This window comes from Canis aureus, chromosome 30, assembly GCF_053574225.1.
Source record: "Canis aureus isolate CA01 chromosome 30, VMU_Caureus_v.1.0, whole genome shotgun sequence".
NCBI lineage: Eukaryota > Metazoa > Chordata > Mammalia > Carnivora > Canidae > Canis > Canis aureus.
In genome coordinates this window covers 36,610,748-36,633,651 of record NC_135640.1, presented here as the reverse complement: position 1 = coordinate 36,633,651, position 22,904 = coordinate 36,610,748, and the positions used below count along the sequence as shown (strand labels likewise).

The 22,904-nt window shown below is 42.4% G+C and overlaps 1 long non-coding RNA gene across 13 annotated transcripts in view; it reads right to left on the bottom strand.

Annotated features, from left to right (window-relative positions):
• Window positions 1-22,904, bottom strand: part of LOC144301939 (uncharacterized) — a 65,870-nt gene that overhangs the window by 41,193 nt on the left and 1,773 nt on the right. For 11 of the 13 annotated variants that reach the window (XR_013368846.1, XR_013368855.1, XR_013368856.1 and 8 more), the window contains one exon: window positions 17,481-17,617. The exons of 1 other annotated variant lie outside the window; for it this stretch is intronic. This is a non-coding gene — a long non-coding RNA (uncharacterized LOC144301939). Of the gene's footprint in view, window positions 1-17,480; window positions 17,618-19,192; window positions 19,419-22,904 lie in introns of all 13 variants that reach the window. One more of the 13 variants, XR_013368854.1, reaches the window with a different exon arrangement.

Genomic DNA, 22,904 nt, shown 5'->3' with positions numbered 1-22,904 from the left:
TCACAAAGTGGGGATCCAGGTGGTACCCAGAGCATCACTACAAGAAGCACTTATAAGGTTTTTATTTTTTTGGTTTAAATTCAATTTGCCAACATATATTTACTAAGGTTAAACAAGTGCATGTCCTAGGACCTAGCATTTCCTCTCCTCATGCACCAAAACACATGTACCAGAATGTTTACACATTATTCATAATTGTCCAAAAATGGAAATTACCTAGATATTTCTAACAGTCAAATGGATTCATGTATATAATACACGCATACAATGAAATACTAAATAGAAATGGAAAAAAGCAATCACTGCTACATTCAATATTATAAATGAATCTCACAAAAAGTAACATTGACTGAAAGAAACCAGTGTGTGTATACTATAGGATTTCATTTATTTAAAGTTCAAAACAGGACAAAATGATTCAGGAGTCTACACAGTGGTTATCTCTGGAATGTGGCAGATGTTAGAAAGATCCTAAAGTGGAGGCTAGTTGTATTCTAATTGCTCACCTGAGTGGTTATTACATGGGTTTTTTCACTTTGTAAAAAAAAAAAAAAATCACTGGGCTCTACATTTATGATCTGTGCATTTTGTGTACATATTATATAATTCATCTTAAAATTTTTACTAAAAACCTGTAAGTCACAGACAGGGAGAAGATACTTGCAAACATATAACTAAAAAAACGATTCATATCTGTAATAAGTATGAAATTCTTGAGAATCAATAAGAAAAAAATCCAACAGGAAATAGAAGGCAAAAGATATGAACAGCCCATTCACAAGGGAGAAAAATAAAGGGCCAAGGAAACATCTAAAAAGACACCCAATATAAATACTAATTAGGGACATACAAATTAAAATACTGTGGAATATTTTGTAACTATCAACTTTGAAAGTATTTCAAAGCCTAACAGTTTCAGTATCATTGCAGATGTAGAGCAATGGGGACCACTTACACTATTAGGTAATTTGGTGAAGAGTAATTTGGTACAATTACCAAACTGAAAGGTAATTTGGTACAATCTCTCTGGAAACAAAATACTTGCTCTTCAATCTACTTCTAGGAAAGTAATAGAAAAATTCTTAGGAAGCTCCATAGGGAAAATGGCACAAGGAAGTTATTGCATTACTCATTTACAATAGAAAAATATATTCAGTATGACATCAGTAAATTTTGAAAACATTCAAAAACATGGATTCACCCATGGATGTTAGTAGAATTTTTAAATGCCACTAAAGACAAACACCAAAGATGGTGGATACCTCTGGGTGGGGGACTGGGAAGAGAAAGGGATCCTAGCAGCGTATACTGGGAACTGTGCCAGCATTTGCGCTGTTTTGCCTCTAAAAGAAATAGGATGCAAATGTGACAAAATGTTAGCGTTCAATAGAGCTGGCTGGTAAATGTGCTGATTTTTTATGAACTTTTCTGTATATTTGAAATATTTCATATTTTAAGAAAACCATTCACCCATATGCCTCCTAATCTGATGACTCTCTCTCAAGCAGAACTTCTCTTCTCAATCTCTATCCCACCACTGCAACAGCATATGCAAACATACTGCCATTCCTCATGTCTTGTGCTTTACATGTCCTGAGTCCCTGTAAATGGGGAGAAAAGGATGAGCACAAACTGTCCTTCAGGCTTCCACCCAGCAGAAGATAATGTGAATTGTCTTCTCATCTCTTTTTGAAATGGGCTATCCCCTGCTGACCACTAGGTGGGACACCAGATTGCCAGTCGCTGAATAAATATAATGCATATAGAATTCTTGAAACAGCCTCTGTTTCTGAAAAGAAGACCATAGTCAGAAAGCTGTTGGCAGAACAGCTTAGTGATGTGCTTCCCGAGTTTGAAGCAGTACCTCTTTGAATTTCTGCAGATATTTATTTTGGAGTACAGTAAGTAATATGTCTCAAATTTAAACCCATATACAATTAACTGGACTTTTCTTGGGTCCACAATTATTTTTTCTGGCTAACTATGGTTGGGAAAAGGAAGAGAAAAAGTGGAAAGCAGCATTATTTGGTGTCCATTATGTGCCAGGAAGCAAATTACAGCTTTATCTCATGTAACCCTCACACCCATCCTTCAAAAGGGGACATCATTTCACAGTTACAAAGGAGAAAGCAAAGGCTCAGAGATGTTAGGTGCCTCACCAACATCCCACAAGTGAACAGCGGACTTAAGGTTTGAACCCACTCCTCTCTGCCAAAAAGCTCCCTTTCTTTCTACCGTGCTCCCACTCCAGAAAACCCTTGGAGTGAAATTCTGAGTGTGGTTGGGGAGGAGAATGCAGAAATTATATTTAGTATAATTTAAACACTTTTAGGCATAGCTATAATAAGAACAGGTAATATGAAAGCATAAAAAGTCAAACACCTTCTCAGTTCTGCTGAGCCAAGATCACAAAATAAAATAAAAATTATTGCAACTTATTCTTTCCACAAAATGAGTTTTTAAAGAAATGAAACATCTAGAGAGCTATTCTTAGATACCAAAAGTGAAAATGGAGCCCTGGTATAATCTTTCAGTACAGGGTTTGGTGAACTGGGAACAGATTCTCGCAAGCAGTGAAATTCTCCCAAGAGATTCTGTGTGTGTGTGTGTGTGAGAGAGAGAGAGAGAGAGAAAGAGAGAGAAATAGTTTGCTAACATTGCCATACCGAAGTAACCCAGACTGGGTGGTTTAAAGAAAAGAAACTTATTTTCTCACAGATCTGAAGGTCAAGAGTATGAGATCAAGAGGGCAGCAGGGTTGGTTTCTTCTGAGGCTTCTCCCCTGCCAGTCTATCTTTTCCCTTTGTCTTCCCACAGCCTTTTCTCTCTGTGTGTCTGTGTTTTAATCTTCTCTTCTATAAGGATACAGTCAGACTGGATTAGGGCCCACCCAGATTACTTCATTTTAATGTAATTACCTCTTTAGAGAGTCTATCTCCAAATACAGTCACATTCTGAGGTACTGGGGATTAAGATATCAACACAATTTTGGAGAAATACAATTCAGCTCATAACAGAGAAAATACAAGATGTGAAGGAGCCAGGTCAGGGTTTTTTTTTTTTTTTTGGGGGGGGGGAGGTCCATTCAAACCGTCATAGATGGTGACATGGCCTTGTCTAGTCACCAAACTGGGAGAAAACCATCCTCTATAGAGTTATCCCAATTGACTGACATCAGAAGTGAATCATGACTAAACTCTTCTGTTGTTATTCTTTTATAATAATCCTTTGAAGATAATTATGACAAAGATTCTGGAGAGATTATAGGGTATGATATTTTAATCCCCCCCCCTCCAGCAAATTCCCACATAAAAAGAGACCAAGCAACTAGTATATCAAAATCAAAGACTTGAAAAAAAAATCAAAGACTTGGAAATCCTACAACAAAATAAATCACAAGGTCTCCCAATGAATCTCACAAAATGAGCATATAGAGGAAATCATCTACAGCCAAATGATTGTGGGGTTGAGGATCTGAGTAGGAGGAAGGAGAGGGATTCCAACAGTCCAGAGAACAGGAAAACCACACTGATGACCCATATTCATTAAAACATAGAGGTCCAATCTGAGAATAGTAGGATCCAATTCATGGGTAAGACAAGGGGACCATGATATACTATTCTGGCCATGATGGAACAGTCTATGAACCCTCAAAAGTAGCATACTAAAGCTTCCTTTCAAGAAAAAGTCCACAATGAGAAGAACAGGAACAAATGATGCAGAGAAAAAGAGATATTACAGAAAAAAGTGGGGGAAGGGATCAGAAAGTCGGATCTCAGAAAATACAAGACAATAGTTTTTTCACCACTTTGCAAAAGCAGCAGAAGAGGGAGTCGTAGAGCCATGAAGCTAGAAAACAAATCATGACCTATCCTTCATGCCTATAAATACACAAACACTCATTTCACAGGAAGGAAAGAAGGAACGAAGGAAGGAAGGAAGGAACGAAGGAACGAAGGAAGGAACGAAGGAAGGAGAAAAGGAAAGGAAAATAAAAGGATCATGGACAAGTCTAATATAAATTTATTGTAAGAGAAAAGAGAATAAGAACATAATACTGCCCCTACAGACAATGCAAGTATAACAAATGATATGCTATAAAATGCAGATGTAAAGGTAGCTTCATATTTGAAATGAGGTGAAACAAATTAAAAATAATACATATTATTAAAACATAACTTAGGGATACCTAGGTGGTCCAGTTGGTTAAGTATCCACCCCTCTTGGTTTTGGCTCAAGTTTAGCACAGAGTCTGCATGAGATTCTCTCTCCCTCCCCTTCTGCTCCTTCCTTCACTGGTCCTCTCCTTCTCTTTCAGTCTCTCTCTCTCTCTCTCTCAAATAAATAAATAAAATCTTTTAAAACTGTAACTTAAGGGGCGCCTGGGTGGTTAGTTAGTTGATCATCTGCCTTTACAATCCCAGGATCCTGGGATCTCAGCAGGCAACATGATTCTAACCTCTCCCTCTGCCACTCCCCCTGCTTATGCTCTCTCACATAAATACACAAAATCTTTTTTTTAAATGTAACTTTAAATAAATAAATAAATAATAAATAAATTAAATAAAATGTAACTTAAGTCATCATTAGAAACATTCAGAAATATAAGATTTGAAAAGGCGAATGACAGAACTCAAAACAAATTGAGAAGTACAAGGTTAGAAATAAAGACTAAATTAGGGCACATCAGAACCAATAAACAAAGCAAATAATGGCTTAGGAGAAAAGATATGTAAAAGAGGGAATTTTAGAAAATCAAAAAGAAATGAAGAGGTTCCACTGTTTGTTAGCATGTGAAAGATCATAAAAGATTAGCACTAAGCAATGAGGAAGCCCTGAACAAGTTTTTACATTGTATTTTTCTTTAAAGTAATTGAAGAGCTGTAGATTCAAAGTTTAAATAAACTGGGATGGCTGGGTGGCTCAGAGGTTGAGCATCTATCTGCCTTTGGCTCAGAGCGTGATCCCGGAGTTCCGGGATCGAGTCCCACATCAGGCTACCTTCAGGAGCCTGCTTCTCCATCTGCCTATGTCTCTGCCTCTCTCTCTGTTCTCTGATGAATAAATAAATGAAATCTTTTTTAAAATTTTAAATAAACTAAATTTAGAGAGAAATTAGCTCATCTCAGGTGAGTGCAAACCAGTGGCCCCTTCCATTCCTGGGGCAAGTTGTTAAGCATGGGAGCATGGGTGGGCAGAAAAGCAGTCTGCTACAGGCAGAGAAAATTTGGGGGATAGGGGGAAGCTAACTGAAAATTTAACAGCTGATGTGTAGACTTCAATCTGGAGGAGCCCAAACACAGAGTTGGACATCACTGGCTGCCAATTCTCTCCCACAGAAATTTACTCAGTAGAATGGTGGCCAGGAAGTCAGAATATGACATAGAAGAAAGCAGAGAGGAATTCTGTGGTGTTATGGTGCTTAGATCTCACAGCCCTACTAGAGTGAGGGTGATCCCATTCTCAACATATCTGAAATCAGAGGTAGACTAAATTAACTGGAGTGGCAACCCAGGTCCTAATTCAGCTCAACTAATGATTACATTATAGAGATCAGATCTTGATCAGAGATACCTGACTCACAAAAGGTGAAGCACTCCCTGGAAAAATTATTACTTCTCTCAGTCTCCACTATGTTGTATATAAACTTCAGCACTTAATTACAAAAACAAAACAACAAATCACGAGGCATGTGAATAAGCCAGAAAATGTGCCCCAAAATTAAAAGGAAAAAAATAGTCAATAGAAACTGGCCCACAGATGACCCAGAACTGGTATGAACAAATAAAGACTTTAAATCTATTAATGAATAAGTGTGAACATTTTCAGTGGAAATATGTGAAAAATGGGGAAAAAATACAAAGAATTTCACCATAGAAGTGAAAACCCCAAAAAGAACCAGATGGAAATTGTAGAACTAAAAAATACAGTACCAAAGTAAAGAATTCAATGAGTGCACTTAATAGCAAATTGAACAAAAAGTCTAGTGAGCTTATATCTAGTAGAAATGTCAGTAGAAATATTTCAATAGAAATTCTCTAAACTTGAAACATAGAAAAAAGTATGAAAAACATGAGAGAAATGTGAGTGAGACAATATGGAATATCCAACATATATGTAATTGGAGTCCCAGAGAAGAGGGGGGTGGGAGGGAGGGAGGGAGGGAGGGAGGCAAAGAGGAGGAAAGAGAGAGAGAGAGAGAGAAAGGAGTCAGAATAATCATTTAGAAAGATACTAGCTGAAATCTGTTTCCAAAACTGATGAATGTCATCAACACATGGACCCAAAAATTAGACCACTATCTCTGTTCACTTGTACTTCATGACTGTGTCCCTGTGTCACATTTCCCTTCATGACTGATAGAATTGGAGAGGCTGCAGCAATTTAGGGGATCTTGCTAAAGGGGGTTTGAGTTTGCCATTAGTTTAGGTTTAATAAAATAAATGTATGTGATTAACAATCACTTCCCTATAAAGTTAAGTTATTGTTAGCCAGTCTACTGTATAAACAATTTCCTCCTGCCCACTGTAACAATTCACCTGGCTCAGTGACACAAATATCACAATATCATAATATATTTACCTTGTGCATTTCATTTCTTTAGTCTCCTAGGAGGAAAATCTGTCCAAACAAGACCAAAATATCACTAGCATGATATTTTGCAAGAGTTATGTGTTTTCTTTTCAGGTTCATTGATGGAGTACATAAACCACACATATAAACTGGCTTTTCTTTGAAGAGTCTAATTATAGAGAGATGCCATTATAAATCTGTTCAAGCCTAGCAACTTGGATATAACAATATTATAATATATATTTTTAAACATTCAAGAGAGAAACCCAAACACAACAGGAATGCAAAAAAAATTATTCACAAAATTAATGAAGCTTGAATATGGCATGTAACTGCAATTTGAAAAGATGTTTTGGAATATTTCAATAAAATAAGTGAGAAATTACAGACCTCTTACATGACATGTATGATAAGTGCCTTTTTTGACACTTTAAAATTTGTTAAAGCAAAGAGAGAAAAATATGCATAAAAATTAATAGAATATTTTAAAGCTATACAGATGGAAATGAACAGAAATTATTTCAATACTGAATAGAGAATTTTAATAACAAAAATTTTAGATTATACCAAAATAGTATATCATTAAGATAAATAAATTTATAATAGAAATAGATTTTTGAATAATTTGATATCCAATTAATAAGGAGAAATGAATGGGAGAAACACATTGCAACAAGATTTCAATTTCTTGGCTTTTGTGACACTGAATACTAACACTGATAAAGACGGTCTAAAAGTCCTATTAAAGATAGTCTCTATAAACTGTCTTTATCAGTGTCAGTATTCAGTGTCTCATAAGCAGTCCACGTCACTACAAGGACATTGATGACCATCTGGTTAGTGAGGGATGTCAATTCAAAGAATATTTAGGAAGAGTCACTCACAAAAGAACTTGAAATGCCTTGAAATTATAAAGCTTGTGTGTAAAAGAAACTCAATAAGTATTGCCCCATTTTAATAGCAATCCTAAACTTGACCTGATATTACCAATAATAAACTATAAGGCTAAAATCAATCAATTGATCAATCTTTTCTCAACTGTCAATAATAAATGCATGTTGGTAGCAGATGTTAAGAGGAAAGACTGAATTACCAATCTATTCTCTCTGTTTAAATATATTTCAAAATGTATTTTAACCCCTTGTCAAATGAGGAGAGAAAAAAAAAACACAACCCCCCAAAAATACATAAAGAGGAAAAGAGGTTGTTCAGGCAGTTTAATAAAATACTGGGATAAAAATCTTTTGTGCAGCAAAGGAAACAGTCAACAAAACTAAAAGGTAACTTATGGAATGGGAGAAGATATTTGCAAAAGTATCCAAAATCTGTTAAAAATTTATCAAACTCAACACCCCCAAAAAAGCAAAATATCCAGTCAATAAATGGCCAACAGACATATGAAAAAATGTTCAACATTATTCAGCATCAGGGAAGTACAGATCAAAACCACAATGAGATACCATCTTATATCACTCAAAATGGCTAAAATTAACAACTCAGGAAACAACAGATGTTGATGAGGATGTGGAGAAAGGGGAAGCCTCTTACACTGTTGGTGGGAAAGCAAACTGGTGCAGCCACTCTGGAAAACAGTATGGAAGTTCCTCAAAAAATTAAAAATAGAGCTACCCTATAACCCAGCAATTATACCACTAGGTATCTATCCAAAGGATACAAACAGTGATTCAAGGGCACCTGCACCCCAATGTCCATAGCAGCAATATCCACAATAACCAAACTGTGGAAAGAGCCCAGATGTCTATCAACAGATGAATGGATAAAGAAGGTGTGGTATATACACAATGGAATATTATTTAGCCATCAAAAAGAATGAAATCTTGCCATTTGTAAAGATGTGGATGGAATTAGAGGACATTATGCTAAGGAAAAAGAGTCAGTCAGAGAAAGACAAATACCATATGATTTCACCCATATGTAGAATTTAAGAAACAAAACAGATGAACATAGGAGAAGGATAGGGAAAATAAGATAAAAACAGAGAGGGGAACAAACCATAAGAGACTCTTTAACTCTAGGAAGCAAACTGAGGGTTGCTGGAGGGGTGGAGGTTGGGGGAATGAGGTAACTGGGTTATAGGCATTAAGGAGGGCACCTGATGTGATGAGGCACCCATTTAACTGGGTGTTAGATGCAATTGATGAATCATTAAATTCTACTCCTGAAACTAACAATACACTATATGTTAACTAAATTGAATTTAAATTTTAATTTTTTTTAAAAGATAAACTAAGGCATATTTAAAAATAAAAATAAAGCAGTAGATTACTTTTCTGGACTTTTTAATGTATGTGTTATCAAACTTATAACTGAGGGTGATATTTTTTTCTCTCCTACGTAAAGGTTTACTAACATACCTAAATCTACATTCAGAATTTAGTATTATTTTTTAAGTGAATGCTCCCCAAATAATACAAGCTTCAGGCCTCATGACAGAGGGCTGGCTCAGGCCCCATGTGCATCAGCCATGCTCCCAGTGACCGTGAGAAGAAGAGGCTATGAGGACACACCCTCCAGGTTGTTTTAAATATATTACCAATATCTCTTATTTTTGTTTGATGGCTTTCTTTCTTTCTTTCTATCTATCTATCTATCTATTTATTTATTTATTTATTTATTTGACAGAGAGTGAGAGAGAGAGCACAGCAGAAGGAGGGGCAGAAGGAGAGAGAGAGGAGCAGACTCCCCACCAAGCAGGGAGCCCAATGCGAGACTCAATCCCAGGACCCTGGGATCATGACCTGACTGAAGGCAGATGTTTAACCTGCTGAGCCACCCAGGTGCTCCTGGTTTTCTTTCTATGCTTTATCTTTTCCCCTAAAGAGAGAGGTTCAAAAGGAGAGAATTTTCAATTGTCTCAAGTTTGTCAATCCAACTTCATTGCATAATAATTAAAGCCAGAGGACAGGAATTTAGGCAAAACCATGTCCAACTATCAGATAGAATTTCAAGTACAAACGTGGGACTGAGATATTCAAACTCACCAGGAGTGGTTTCAAACAACAGAGACAATGTGAGTCATTCTGTAGAGCAGTTGGAAGGCACCACAGGGGCTACTGGGGATGCCCACCCCCTTGAAGAACCACAGCATGACCACTCTATCATGAGGTTACTCCTGGGACCATTTATCTTTAATAGTTTCCATGATGGATAGTTTTTAAAACCATCTGTTTTCACAGCTGGGCCCATACATCAGAAGGCCTCCTGAAGGGATAAGGAGATGCTGGTATAATCCAGCTAGACAATTAATCCGGAGAAAACCTGTGTTAAGCAGTATGGCGGACACAGCACTATTCTGTTGCAGAAGAACTGGTAACAAAAATCCACAAGTGTTCACTCTGTGCCAGACACTGTGTTAAGCATTTTACCAATGCATTTTCAGATTAAGCCTTTGCCCGAACCTCAGAAGTAGGTATTTTATTGAGAGCCCACACATGAGGAAACAGGCCCTGAGAGACGCAGGCTGGAAGTTCAAGAACTGGACCACTCCCTGTCCATGTTCCATCTGCCACCAATTCCATCCTTTCCCCCACCCCCAAGTGTTGGGTGTATGCTGGGGTTTCTGCAAAACAATGTCGTGTTCTTCTAGGTTCAGTAACAGGCTTCCTCAGGAGCTGATTTAAGTAGCTCCTGACCAAAAGACCCAAAGGAAGTGTCATAATGGAAAGGTAAGTCTAGGCTTCTAGAATGTGCTGTTTGCCAGCTTGGATCTGACTTTCACTCCTTCAATTTCCCTTTTCCCATGAGTAAATAAGAATCACCTCAGCCTACATTTATACAGACCTAACAATGAGCCAGGCACCATTCCAAACCCTCATAACTCTAATATCATCCCATTTCAAAGATGGGGAAATTGAGGCATAGAGAGGTTAAGGAACTTGCCCATGGCCAGGATTTGAGCCCAGGCAAGCTGGACCTCAAGTCTTCACTCTCAGCCACTGTGCATGTGCCTTATAGATCTGTGAGACAACTGAGGAGGGTGGTCTACATCAGTGCTTCTCAGAGTGTGGTTCCTGAGTCAGTAGCACCTGGGAACTTGGTAGAGATGCAGATTCTCAGGCCCCACCAGAGACGATTGGATCAGCAACTCTGGGGGTCTGGAATGGGACCCAGCAATCTGCCTTTAACAAGACTTCCAAGTAATTCTGATACTTGTTCAAATTTGAAGACCACTGCTCTAAACGACCTCTAAGGTTCTTCCAAAGCTGAGCTAAGGAGGGAAGGGGGCAAAAGGCAGAGAAGTAGGAGATAAAACAGGTCAACAAAGGGAGAAATAGACACAGTGGGAGCACACTTCATAGTGTGGCAAGCACACACCCATCATGGCAAGCACACGTCTATCATGATGGGGACATTCTGCTCCAAAAAGAGCAGCCAAGGCAGTCCTTGGACAAGCAGGAGTCTGAGAGGCTGGCCAGAGGTAGAAGCGAGCAGGACAGGAGAGCCAAGTATGCACAGAGTAGGCCTCCAGGGAAACCTGGCTGATCTGATCACCCCCAACCTCTCTCGGTGCTGCCTTCACTGCTCTGGACACTTTCCACCCCCAGGATGAATGCCATCACTCATGCTGGTGAAAGTAACAGCATCCCTGAGTGGGAAGCATCCTGGGGACCTTCTCACCCAGCAGGACCACTTCTAAAGCAGAGGGTAACCATCATTCCACCACCAGCCAGAAGGACCCTATGGAAAGACAGAACAAAAACCATATGTTCCCTAAGAGAAATAAGCCAGGCTGACCAGAGACAGGGTGACAATACCCCATGAGGGGTTCCAACCCCTGGGACTTCCTGAGTGGGTGGCAGGACCTACAAGTACAAGAGGCTGATGCTCTGTGAAGGGACTTTGACAATGCGAGACAGAACAGGAGGACACAGAGGATGGATTCTCCTTGCCTCCCTTCTGAAGGACAGTTCTGAGTCCATACAGCCTCCCTGGAGGCAGTCCCTAGGTCCAAGTACCACCTGGCCTTTCTGGTGAAGCAAGGACAGACGGGTAATAAACCATCATGTCTGCTTGCCATCCTTCCCTGTTAAATCCCTTTATCCCCCCAAATGGCTTCTTTGGGATTTTCACTCACACACTTCCAAAAAAAGTATTGATTCATCATATCTGTTCTTCAATTTTAAAAATGTATATGGGGCGTCAGAGTGGCTCAGTTAGGAGTCTGACTCTTGATTTCAGCTCCAGTCATGATCCCAGGGTTGTGAGATAGAGCCTCATGCCAGGCTCTGCCCTAGGTGTGGAGTCTGCTTGAGGTCTCTCTCTCCCTCTCCCTCCAGTGCCCCCATCTATATATATATATATAGTTTATATATAAAAATTCTAAAGAACGTGTATCAAAACTGAGCTGAGAGTCTAGATATAAAGTGTAGTCAAATCTCTAATCATGAGTCATGGAAAGCGTGATGATCATATAATCAGAAAACAGTCCCTTCCTGTCCTCAGCTGAAAGTAGAAAATAAAGTGCCTGCGTGTGACACAGGCCTGGAAAGTAAGGCCAGGGTTGTGGGGAGGCAGGAGCCAGCACAGACACAGGGAGGCAACGGCCAGGAAGGATCCATAGCACGCGGGTGGGTTGGATTAGGACAGAATCTAGTGAGTGATGAGCCAAGAGTCGTGCAAATCTGAACATAAGCAATATAAAAGTGAGTTTCAAGAAAATGCTGAAAATAGGTTCTGCTGCATATGATGGAAGATTGTCAAGAGCAACTTTTTCACAACTCCGGAAATTAACCGAAGACTTTCAACAATTTGAGATTTCTTCAAAAAAATTACTGAATCTCAGTAAGAAATGTGAACTTCATAGCATTTTCCCTTGGTCCTTAGGCCCCTCTTCCTCTTCCCAGCAGGGCAGTAAGGACATGGAGCTCCCCTCAAAGCCCCATTCCCAGATATTATCCTGTCTGGAAGTTCCCTAGAAACCCCAGTGGCACACATAACAAAGAATAGAACCTACACACTTGGTTAGAGAAGTCAGTAAACAAACATACCCCAGCTGCTTCCAACAGAGCCTGGGAGATGCAATTTCCAGAGCCACCATAGCATAGTATTTGGTATGTCCAGTTTTCAGCAAGAAAACATTACATTAAACATGTAAAGACACAGGAAATATGTTCCGCAAGAAAAAAAAAAAAAGTCAGAAACTGCCCCTGAGGAAGCCCAGATGTTCAACTTACTAAATAAAGATATTGGGATGCCTGGGTGGCTCAGTGGTTGAGCATCTGCCTTTGGCTCAGGTCGTGATCCCGGGGTCCTGGGATCAAGTCCCTCATCAGGCTCCCCACAGTCTGCTTCTCCCTCTGCCTGTGTCTCTGCCTCTCTCTCTGTGTCTCTCATGAATATATAAATAAAATCTTAGGGCAGCCCCAGTGGCACAGCAGTTTAACACCGCCTGCAGCCTGGGGTGTGATCCTGGAGACCTGGGATCGAGTCCCACGTCAAGCTTCCTGTATGGAGCCTGCTTCTCCCTCTGCCTGTGTCTCTGCCTCTCTCTTTCTCTCTCTCTCTCTCTCTGTGTGTGTGTCTCTATGAATAAATAAAATCTTTAAAAATAAATAAAATCTTAAAAAATAAACATAAAAAATTTAAGATATTAACTCAGCTATTATAAGTGCATTCAAAGAGCTAAAGGCGCGGCACCTGGGTGGCACAGTTGGTTGAGTGTCTGACTCCTGATTTCAGCTCAGGTCATGAACTTGGGGTCATGGGATCAAGCCCCATGTCGGGCCCCATGCTCCGCATGGAGTCTGCTTAAGAGTCTCTCTCTCTCCCTCTGCCCCTCTGTTCTCTCTGTCTCTCTCTCAAAATAAATAAATAAAATCTTAAATAAAAAAAGAGCTAAAGGAGGCCGCATCTGGTGAACAATAGGAAGGTGTGAGAACGATGTCACACCATAGATGATATCAATAAAGAAGTGGGGATTAATATATATCTGTACATTAATTGCCATGAAGAATGGATGAGTGGGCCTCAAGTCTGAAGGCAGGTCAGTTGAGATTACCCCGGCAGATGGAGGAAGAGAAAGTTCTGTCAACAGAAGACCACAGGCTGGGTGGCTCAAACAACAGATAATGATTTCTCACAGCTCCAAAGCCTGAAAGTCCCAGATCAGGGTGCCCACATGGTTGGGTTCTTAGCGAGAGCCCTCTTCCTAGTTCATAGACAGCTGTTTTCTCACTGTGCCCTCACAGGGCAGAGAGAATTCTGGTCCCTTCATCCCCTTATAATGGCACCAATCCCATCATGGGGCTCCATTCTCATGGGCTCATCTAAACCCAATTACTCCCAAAGGCCCATCTCCAAACACCCTCCCACTGATGATTAGGGCTTCAATATATGAATTAGGAGGATTGGGGAAGACACAAATATTCAATTCACAGAAGAAAGAAAAGAAAATTTTTTTTAAATGAATAGAGCCCCAGAGACCTGTGAGACACCCTCAAGTATACCAGCATACACATAATGGAAGTCCCTGAAGGTGCTTTATGCCACAGGACATGTGCATCTACTGCTTCTCTGCCTGAATTGTTCTCCCTTACATAGTGTCAGCAGAGCTCCCTCACTTCCTTCTTGCAGGTCTCTGCTCAGATATCACCTCAACACTGAGCCCTTTCTTGAGCTCCTCATATGAAACAGCGACTCCCTATCCCTCCTCACCATCCGCAGGTACTTCTTTTATTATTATTATTTATTTTTCTTATTCATTTATTTTATTAATTTTTATTTTTTATATATTTTTAAGATTTATTTATTTATTAGAGAAAAAGAGAGCCAGCCCACGTGGGCAGGAGGGGCAGAGGCAGAGAGACAAATAGACTCCCTGCTGAGCACAGAGCCCAACTCAAAGGCTCCATCCCAGGACTCCATGACCTGAGCTGAAGGCAGGTGCTTCACCACCTAAGCCACCCACGTGCCCTGACCCACAGGTACTTCTCTAATCCTCCTACACCACCTTGCTATTCTCCATGGCCATCACCTAACGTGATATTCTACATATCTACTTGTTTACTGGGTTGTGGGCTTCTCCCCCAACAGAAGGTCAGTTCCAGGAAGGCTGAGAGTTTGCTGTTTGGTTCACTGTCACACAGCCAGCTCCTGGCACAACCCTGTACCCCCAATATATGTGCAGCAGATATTTTTGAATGAATGAATTCTACAGCCATAAAAACGTCTAACTGCTTTGATCCAGCAAACTCACTACTGGGAATTTAAGCAAGTAATTTGAGAGAAAAGTTACACGAGTGCAAATGTTCATTGCCATCAAATTGTGTTTGTCGGATCTCATTTTACCAACCATGTAGGAAAAGCTAATTATAAAAAAATCGGCATATGGAGTCAGGTTTTTAGGGAAGGTTCCTTGGAAGAGAGTTTTGAACAGAATCTTGAAGAGGCAGATTTGGTGAGGCAGACGAAAGACCCAGGGAGGGGAGCAATGTGTCTGTCAGAGGAGCAAAATCCAGAAGATACCACTCAGTCATCTGCACTGGGGGTCCCAGCGGGACAGGAGTTCCAGGACCAGAGAGAAGTCGGTGGGTGAGAGAGTGCACCTGGGTAAACACCATTGAGCATTTCTCTCAGTAAATACTGCAGAATCCCAAAATATTATCAATGTGAAGTTTGCGTCTTACCACAACTGTTTTAAAATGTCTGCAAACGTGTAAAATATCTGAGATTTGCATTTCCAGATCAAGAAAGTCATTCTGCACTTCCTGGCAGATCCTGTCAAACACACGCCCACTTGGGTTTCTGATGCAGAACCTGTGCTGATGAGCAAGCGCGGGGCTTCCCCACCTGCTGAACACCTCCACACCTACCAAGGGTCCCATATCCCATCACTTGGGGCTTGTCAGCGTGTTTGCAAGTCTGTCAGAGAAGATCTGAGAGCGATCTCAACACAAAGAACAAAAAGTCCTTCCTCGAGGTGGCAAAAGCCCTTTGACAGGAAAACTCTGCAGGCAAAAATATTTGAACACATTAATAACAACAAAGTTCTGGGCAGCCTGGGTCCCTCAGTGGTTTGGCGCTGCCTTCAGCCCAGGGTGTGATCCTGGAGACCTGGGATCGAGTCCCACGTCGGACTCCCTGCATGGAGCCTGCTTCTCCCTCTGCCTGTGTCTCTGCCTCTCTCTCTCTCTCTCTCTATGTGTCTCTCATGAATAAATAAATAAAATCTTTAAAAAAAAATAACAACGTTCTCAGGGCATGAGCTAAACTGACCAAAGGACATTTAAGGGGCTCCGTCTTAATGGGTGAGCAAAGTATTTAGGCACCCATAAATCTGAGCAGTCATGTGGATTTACAAGCACCCATACATTCCTTCAGTGCATCTCTGTGGGGACCTGCATCCCATCAGGTCTCAGACCATGTGGTCTGCTGGAGTCCCCAAGAGTAGTTTCTGTGCTCAGCAGGTCTAGAGACATAAAAGTTGTACAGGTTTCAAATCCCTTACCTGAAATTCTTGGGTACACTGTAATTCAGAATGCTTTGGATTTCTGAAAGACACTGATGCATATCCTATATTGATAACAGTCCAGTGAGGTAGACAGCAGCACCCTATATTCGAGCACGTTACCATTTCCATAGCAAAATATAAATATTCACACTAAGTGAGATAAATGAAGCTATTCGTAGCCTGAGTGTAGGTCAAGGATTTGCTTCCAAAGGAGTTTGCTGAAATGTTATGGAACACCGACATAAAACACAGAGCTTTCAAAAGAGAAAGGAAGGAAGGAAAGAAGGAAGGAAGGAAGAAGGAAGGAAGGAAGGAAGGAAGGAAGGAAGGAAGGAAGGAAGGAAGGAAGGAAGGAAGGAAGGGAAAGAAAGAGAAAGAAAGAAAGAGAAAGAAAGAAAGGAAAGAAAGAAAGAAAGAAAGAAAGAAAGAAAGAAAGAAAGAAAGAAAGAAAGAAAGAAAGAGAGAAAAGAAAAAAAGAAAGAAAAGAAAGAAAGAAACAAAGAAAGAAACAAACAAAGAAACAAAGAAAGAAACAAAGAAAGATCCAGAGCTTTCTGGACTTTAGGATTATGAGTAAGGGGTGATGGACTGTGGAAACGAGGTGTTTCTAGAAAGACTTGAAACTACTAGAGACAACACATGGGACGCAGCAGAGGGGATCACAGGACCTCAAATGCTCAGGCTCACAGCCTCAGACTCCATGTAACATTCACACACAACACACGTGTGATCGACCAAGGCAAAGAAACATCTGTGGTCATGATCACTGGGAGGACCTTGGTTAGCTGAGCACTGAACTGGACAGAACAGGGGGTTGCGGCTGCAGGGTCTGGGGAGAAGATGAGGATGTGCTCAGGAGGGAGGCAGATGGAGAACGACGGGAGATCTTGGTTTGGGAGGGGACCTGGAGCAAGACCTGAAGCTAGTTTTTTGTGCAGTTTTGCTTTAGACTTTGCAACTTCAGACTTTTCCTGCCTCCCCACAAAACTATCAGCCAATTCTCCATTCTCACTAATCTGTTACAGCAGCTCCAGGATGCACTGAACAGCTGAGATCCGCCTCAGGCTAAGTGTGAGCCAAGGTCAGAGTCATCCAGCCAAGACCCAGGACACACACACCCACCACCTGCACCCCATGTCAGTGACTGCAGCCTACAAATAGTCCGACTGACATCCATGACAAGAGCCCCTGGCTGCAGGAATGGTTTGCAAAGATACCTGAGAATGGGAAGGTGTGGTCTTGCTTCCCGGCGTGAAGACATGGAAATGGGTTTACCAATAGTGACACACAGGAAGCTGGGCTGTGTGGTTTAGGTGAGGCTAATAACAGCAGTTACTGTGTAGCAGCTTCTGGGCACTTTACAAAGATTAACTCCCTAGTCCTCACTACAGTCCCTCGAGGTGGGCACCATTATACTTCCATTTTACAGATGACAAACCTGAGGGGTTGAGAGGCTGAATGACTGGGAGAGGCGGGCGCTGGGATTTACACTCGAGTCCATGCTAAACGTGGTTCCAAGACCTCCATTCATGCACTTTCCACCCCGAAGCTTCTGCTGGGCTTGCTGCCTAGAGGCTGATAAATGACAGAGATAAAAGATTATGAAAGACTAGTGGATTTTAAAAAAATATTCAACAATAAAACAGTCCAATAATGTCTTCTGCCTTTCACAGCAAACACAAAAGTATGACACACCCGAGTGATATGGGATGGTCTCCATTTACCAGTCTTAAGAGTTTAACCCTGGGGGTTGGGGGGGCGGGTCCCTGAGTCCCTCTTTGGCACAAGCTCTGCCTCCCTTGCCACTCCCTGGACCTCCCATCAAACTCCACAGCCTTTGCAGATTCTGCTCACACTAGCAAAGGTGCTCCAGACCAAGCTCCTTGCAGAGATGCCAAGAACACAGTCACCGTGCTGAGCTCTCTAAGAGACCAGATGCTGGGTGCTATTGGCATTCCCAAGCCAAACTGGCCATGCATGTCTAATTGGACTCTTTGGGATTGATTATGCAGCACCAATATTTGTAGTTGAGGATTTCCTTCCTTTCCCGACACCCATACACACATGTATGCACAGACATAACCTCCCTCCCCAAGTATATATGACAAAGCAAGTCCCAGACAAATTCTGCTTCTTGTACAATGGTCACCAAGCAGGTGCAGATAGCCTGCCATGACCTTGTGCATAGATGTCATGAAATCCCAGCAACCTGCCCTTTTAGGTGGGGAGATACTGTATGAAAGTCTCTCCTGAGGCTGCACCTCAGCAGGATCCAGCTAAGCATTTATCAGTGCGGGTGGGAACTCTGGGGCCCAAGGAGGGCCCAAGACTGTTGGAGGGGTCAAGTCTGGGCACCAGGCCCCAGCCAAGGAAGAACAAGTCTGCTTAACTCTAGTGAAAGCAGAGCAGTCTTCCTCAGCACTCCCTCCCAACAGGCAGGTGCCCTGTGACAGCCTGGCACAGGGGCTGAAGCTGAGTTTGCCACCTGACTCAGCCTCTTTCAGACCCTGTGATTCCTGGCAGAGCATTTAAGCTGGCTGTAGTCTCAGTTTCCCTGACAGTAAAATGGGGTTCAACCGCTTAGCCTCCAGGGCACCATGAGGTCACAATGAGATAAAACACAGCACGTGAAACAGCACCCCCAGCAGAAGCTCGGTACAGACGTTAGTGACTCTGATTACCCAGGGACCCAGTAATCCACTGTGGTGGGGGCTGTCCTGCATGTTGTAGGATCTGGAGCTGTATCCGTGGCCTCTACCCTCTAGATCCCGGTAACACTCTCCCTCCCAGTTACAACAACCAAATGTGCCTCCAGGGTTGACAGACATCCTAGAGAAGGGGAAGGGAAAGCTCCCCCAAGCTAATTCCTTAAGAACCACTGCCTCGGGGCAGTGGCTCAGTTGGTTAAGTGTCTGCCTGTCTGCCTTTGGCTCAGATCCTGATTCCAGGGTCCTGGGATCAAGCCCTACATTGGATTCCCTGCTCAGCAGGGAGCCTGCTTCTCCCTCTCCCTCTGCCGCTCCCCTTGCTTGTGCTCTCTCTTCGGTCAAATAAATAAATACAATCCAAAAAAAAAAAAAAAAACACTGCCTCAAGGGACAGAAACCTCCAGGCCAAATGCAGTTGCAGACCTCTGCTCAAGCCAGTTACCTGCCCCGAGGTCACCTCCACTCCTGGGGAGAATGTGGTGCACAAGACAGAAGAGTGGTGGAGAAGAAGGAAAACACCATGCCCGAAAAGTGGGACATTTGAGAGCAGCTGGATCTGCTGAGCCTACAGGTCCTCATTCTGTACTTCACTCCCTCAACTTTTACTTTTCTATGGATAACGATGGTTTAGTGTCGAGCTCGCATTGATACAGATTTCTTTCATTAATCTGTTATATCAAAGAGAAGGTAAACTATTAGTCTATGAAAGGAACACATTGTATTTACTATCACCTATGGAAGACAATGGAAATGCACAGCTGCTGGCCAGGTGCTCAGGTGAGGAGCAGGGTGGACAGGTCCAGAAGGTGGCACTACAGATCGCCCTGGGAGGAAACAGGCCAGCATTCCCATCTAAAATCAAGTCAGTCTCTGTGTGAAGACCATCCACTTTCTAAAGTGACAGCTCTGGTCAACCAGGTAACAGTAAAAGGGTATGAAAGAGAGAGGCAAGAAATAAAAGGGGGGAAGGGGGCGCCTGGGTGGTTCAGTTGGGTTAAGCGTCCAACTCTTGATTTCATCTCAGGTCATGATCTCAGGCTCCTGAGATCAAGCCCCCTGTTGGGCTCCTCACTCAACAGGGAGTCTGCTTGAGACCCTCTCTTTCCCTGTCCCTCTGCTCCTCCCCACCATCCCCCTCACTCACTCTCTCTCTCTCTCTCTCAAATAAAAGGAGGAGAGCATGGGGTATTTAAGAGTTTGGCATTTGAACAAAGTTTTTTTTTAAGCGACAATTAGTTCTTATTTCTTCTCTTTCAGGAGATGACTCTACCTTCTATTGGTCATGAAGAAAGTAAAGTGGAAACGTGAGGCCATCTGAGAAGGCTGCAGTGGCCCTGCAGACTGAGCAGCAGCGTGACGTGGAGTCAGCCAGAGACTCCTGACCTTGAGCATGGTCAGAGCCCTCCTTCCACCTTCCATGTCCTAAATCACATGATAAAAGTAGCGGCCTCCAGAAATGGTTCTCTGACTTCTCTGGAAGCTCATAAAAATTGCAGATTTCCAAACACTGTCTCTGAAGAGCCTGATTCAGTGGGTCCCACTGGGGCCCCAGGCCTGACCTTCTGAAGGCAGGTGTGGCCTGCCCCCACATCCACATGGATGGAACCCCTGCTCAGTTTCCTCCCAGAGCTACTCAACTATACTTCACTTTGAGAAGACAAATCGACTTTACTCCAATGTTCTGAGGTCTATTTAAATCCATTTTTAAAGTTGTTTTCTGATAAATTTAGGAAGCCAGATCATAGCTACAAGGTCTTAAAGTCTTCCTCTGAAGGGTGAAGCAAAAATAAATAAAATAAAATAATAAAATAGAACACAAAATAAATCGACCCTAGAAGTTTTAAAGAATAAGTAGAATCATATGTAGGAATTTTTGAAGATACCCCAAAGCACTACATCACAAATATTCAAAATTCCCTCCTCTTTCTCTCTCTCCCTCCATGGAGCTCCCTTCGGGCCCCACAGCCCTCACCTCTTCTACCTCTGCCCCCAGCAGGTCTGCCTAGACCCTATCTCCCAGATCAAGGACCGCCCCCCCACTCCCTGGCATCAGCAGCCCACCGGGAAATGGAGTCTGGTCTCCTGCCCCAGTTGCTTTTCTCTCACATTGGAGGCCTGGAATTCTATGGAATGAAATACCCCACTGTGTTATCCTTAGAGTGAAATCAGGAGTTCTAGAGTCACATCCATAATGCGTCAGAAAAAAAAAAAAAAAAAAAATCCAGTAAAAACAGGGGTTCCCTGGTGGTTCTGAGGAAATACTGGTATTGATTAGAAAGTGGAAGGGATCAAAAAGGACTTCAACCACTTAAAACTAAAAAGGGAAAAAACCTCAGAAATTGTCTGAGTGGGAGGAAAACTCAGATGGAGGTTTCATAAGGTCTGATCAATGCTACTCCTTGTGAACAAGTAGGTAAGAATACAGCAGAGCCACGACACTTTTCCTGTGGGGACACAGCCCCATGGCTGATGGGCTTGGTCAGGAGGCTGATTCTCTCAACCTGGCTCATGTTGTCCATCGTCAACACCCAAAAGATCGGCCGCTGCACTGAGGGCAGCATGTCAGGCACCATGAAAAATGCGTAAGGTCTGGATTCTGAATCAAGATGCACGCTCAGACAGCCACATGCGGCTCAGGGGACAATGTGATGAAATGCATCTGGGGACAATGCCACTAGGGAATTTGAGCTAGATATTCAAGAACAGATATTCCAGCTATATCAGCATGAGCAAAGATTTGAGGCAGAAAGGCATGAGGTTGGCTGGAGACAGAGCAAGCATCACATGGTGGGGAGCACACAATTAACATGTAGAGAAGTTTCGAACATCATCGTGCTGCTGGTTACTAAGCTGTTGTTTCTCAGCTCCCAGTGCACTTTCTCTCCCCGGCTTTGCAGTGCACCCAGCAAACCACCTGCCTGCTTTGCCAGCCGCTCCCTGTGCTGACAAAGGGGGCGCTGAAGGGAGAGCGCTAGGCTCAGGGAGGAAGCCAGAACAGCTGTTTCCTGTCTGCTTCCTGTTCCCTGCTGGCCTCACACCAGAAGCCCTTCCTCATCCTGGCAAAGCTATTGTGGCTTCCCTTTGGACCCAGTTGGGGAGCTTTCAGCCAGCAGAATCAGCTTCATTACACACCCTGTGAGAAGCACCAGCCCTAGTCTTGGGACCTCCTCTATAGCCCCCTCCGCCCCCCCACCAGGTGCACTCCCATGGGGCCCTCTGCCAATCTCCTAAAGGTTTTAATTACAGTTTCTTCACTTTGTACCTCCAGCTTAAGGGAAAGAGCAGCTTCCTACAGTTGTCTCCTTCAAAATATGGAATTTTTACCTTTCACTTGATCTTAGCCAAAAGGCCAAGAAGTGATTAAGGTTTTGGTTTCTCTTTAAGATTTTATTTATTTATTTGACACAGAGAGAGAGAGAGAGAGAGCACAAGCAGGGGGAGCAGGAAAAGGAGAAGCAGGCTTCCCACTGAACAGGGAGCCTGATGCGGGGGGGGGGGGGGGGGTGTCTAATTCCAGGACCCCAGGACACAGGCAGACGCTTAACCAGCTGAGCCACCCCAGTGCCCCATGATTGAGTTTTTAACTTTCAGTTACCTACTTAATAAGTAATACCAGGATCCCGGGGCGGCTCAGCAGTTTAGCGTCTGCCTTCGATCCAGGGCGTGATCCTGGAGTCTTGGGATTGAGTTCCGTATCAGGCTCCCTGCATGGAGCCTGCTTCTCCCTCTGCCTATGTCTCTGCCTTTCTCTGTGTGTGTCTTTCATGAATAAATAAATAAAATCTTTTTTTAAAAAAAATAAAAATAAATAATACCTAGTTGACAGATCTTTATATTAAATTCTACTAAAATAGCTGCTTTGATTTCTGTTTCCTGGTTGGAACTAATAAAATCAGAAAGGGAAATTAAATCTCTATGTGATGAGAACTCTTATTCCACAAATTTAGAAGTACAAGAATATCCTTTCATTCTTTTACTTAAAACAAATTAAATCCTACCCCATGTGTGTTCAACCCATCAGGCAAGACAGTATCAGGGCTCTGACTCCCAGCCCAGAGGCAAGTAAGAACCGAAGATGGGTTACACAGCACCAGAACATTCATCTGTGAGGACACTCTATGGTATGTACAATCTGGTCACTGAGATTCCTGCCA